The sequence below is a fragment of the Vespa mandarinia genome, chromosome 1 (assembly GCF_050613455.1).
Source record: "Vespa mandarinia isolate Hongniang chromosome 1, ASM5061345v1, whole genome shotgun sequence".
Taxonomy (NCBI): Eukaryota; Metazoa; Arthropoda; class Insecta; order Hymenoptera; family Vespidae; genus Vespa; species Vespa mandarinia.
The window spans coordinates 17,502,501-17,505,750 of NC_140810.1; positions in this window are offsets into that span (position 1 = coordinate 17,502,501).

Here is a 3,250-nt window from a genome sequence, read left to right on the forward strand (position 1 = left end):
AGGTAGGATTGATTTATGGTAGCGTTAAGAAAAAAAAAGAAAAAGGAGAAAAAAAAAGAGAAAAAGAAAGAATGGAAGAAAGAAACGAAAGAAGGAAGAAAAAGAGAAAGAAAGAAAAATGAGTTTCCAGGATTCTAAATTAAGTATTAAGTAAAGTTTGTAGTTGTTGTATGTACATATTCTACGTAAGTACGTACGTGTCGAGAAAAAAAAGAAAAAAGAAAAGAAATCAATTCAAGATTATTCCTTCTTCAAATATTACTTTCTTGATTTTCATTTAGATCAGTCGTTCCAAAAATATCTCTCTCAATGGGAACGTTGTGTGTGTGCGTGTGCGTGTGGGAACGCGCACGCGTTATTTTCCTTTTTTTTTTTCTTCTTTTTTTGCTTTTCCGTTTTTTTTTTTTTTTTTTTTTTTCTTTAAATCGATCGTTCCTTCTACGAGAGCTAAGAAGAAAGAGAGAAAAAATGCGTTGTCGTTGGTCTCTCTTCTCTCTCTCTCTCTCTCACACACACACACATGCACACACACACCCTCTCTCTCTCTCTCTCTCTCTCTTTTTCTCTCTCTCTTTCTCTCACTCGTCTCGTTAGAGAGAAGCAAGCTTCTTTCTGGCGTCGTTAGAAAACTCGACTCGTGTAAGCGTGTCACGAATGCAACTTCTTTTAAAGAGGTTGGGAGCTCGGGGGTTGGGGGTTGCGAGGTTAGGGGTTGGGGATAGTCATAGGCGAACGACAAAAGAGATACGAAACGGGTAGGTGAGAGAGTGTGCATTCGCAAAGTCGTCCGGACATTTCTATCGAGAATTTCGATCCGAAGCTGTTCTCGTTTCTCGGATAGCTAACTTCTCCTTCCCCTCGTCCTCGCCCACCCCCTCTATCTTCTTCTCTACTTCCTCCTTACGGCTTCTCCTCCTTTTAAGTTGCCGTCGAATTTGCGAAGTACATACGTACAAATGCGATGCTTTCGGATTTTTCAAAGTCCCGTTGAAACGGAAACGTACACATTTTCATGATATTATTGCAACGAATAATGCATCTATATTTCTCATTCGCCTTATCATCATTTTTCTTTATCATCATTATCGTCATATTCATTTTAATATTTGCATTTTCTTTTTCGCTCGTAACTCCAAACATAATACATATTTCTTTTTCTTTCCTTTTTTCAAACTTAACATTATAAATTAATAAATAAATAAATATATATATATATGTATATATATATATTTGTGTGTTGCGTGTATGTATATATATTGTTTGTATGTATATATGTATATACATACATTATGTATATATATATATATATATATATAAGTTTATATTTCTAATTTGTATATAAATGTTTTTTTCTTGCATATAATATACATATATATATATATATATATATATATATATATATATATTTATATATATATATAAAGTGTTATTCAATATTAATTGTGTATATACCTAATGACAAAATTCGTATCTATTATCATTATTATTATTATTATTGTAATTATTATTAATATTATTGTAGTAATATCATCATTATTATTATCATTATTGTTATCATTATTATTATTATTATTATTATTATTATTATTATTATTATTATTATTATTATTATCATTATTATTATTATTATTATTATTATTATTATTATTATTATTATTATTATTATTATTATTATTATTATTATTATTATTGCTTCAATTTACAAATCTCTCGAAGAAGGACCTATCGCAATAATGCCCGCCATTTGGCGTATTGAACGGACTGCTGCTTGTTTTAAATATTACGCGCGGATTACTAAACTTAATTTTTTGTTCCCTTTTAAGCGTTTCTTCCCTGCCAAAAAATTCGGCTAATTGTAAGTTAATAAATAAACCGTCGGAATCGATTACGCACGATATCGATTTTATCATCATTCAAAAGATCCTTTTATTCGATCGATGAATAGCTAAATAGATAAATAGCTAAATAGATAAATAGATAGATAGATAGATAGATAGAATAATAGATAGAATAATAGATAGATAAATCGATAGATAAATTGATTGATAAATCGATATAGCGTTTTCGACGTTTGACGATTTTCAAATGGTATTATAGATGCGGGCCGATTTCGAGTCTCGATTGAATTTCACATTTCACATAGTCCGTACGAGAAACTTCTTCTTCTCCTTCTTCTTCTTCTTCTTCTTCTTCTTCTTCTTATTCTTCTTTTTTTTTTTTTTTTCCTTCGTATATTTCCACCTTCGAGGATCGTACGTTATTATTGGGCGTCATCGATTTTTGGCAGGATCGTTTTTTAAAGGAACGTGTGAAAGCAATATTTCCCGGTATAAATCGTAGTCCTTCGCATTGGTGGTAGGGAAAAGGGTGTTAGTGGGAACGTACACTTGAGGTAGCCGATCGTTCATCGAGAAATCTTTCATAGAGAGATTTCTCGATTCTCAAACGATGTTGAACGAACGAAGAGATAAAGAGATAGAGATAAATAGCGGGATAGAGATTTAGAAAGGAATGAAGAAAGAGAAAGACAGATAGAGAGAGAAAGAGAGAAAGAGAAATAATCTAATTCCGCTACACACTCTAGACGGGTTTGAAACGGACAAACGAGAAAGATAGAAACCAGAAAGAGAAAGAGACTATCTGTCTCTCTCTCTTTCTCTCTCTTTCTCACTCGTACTCTCTCATTTACTCTCTCTTTCTCTCTCTCTTTCTCTCTTTTTCTCTCTCTGCTGATGCTTTGATCCAACCAATTCGTCTAACTTTAAATTGCAAAATGAACGTTTGTTAGGTGCGTTGCACTCGCATCCGAACATCCATCCATCCATCCATCCATCCATCCATCCATCCATCCATCCATCCATTCATCCGTCCGTCCGTCCATCCGTCCATCCGTCCATCCGTCCATCCGTCCATTCGAGCCAGCTTCGACTCCGCTAGCTAGCTTTACGAAAATAAATACGAACGGCCGCTTTTACCCTCTCTTCTCTCGATTTTTATCGGATGCGCGAGACGAGTTTTATTTATTTTCTTCTTTTTTTTTCTTTTTCCCTTTTTTTTTCCTTTTCTTTTCTCATTTTTTTTTTCTTTTTTTCCTATATAATATACAACGCTGCGTATTATATATATATATATATATATATATATATATATATATATATATATACATATATATATACATATATATATGTATGTATATTTGTTATGGATTGTGCTCCCTCAAGTTAAGAATGCATCCTAGTTACCTAGCGAG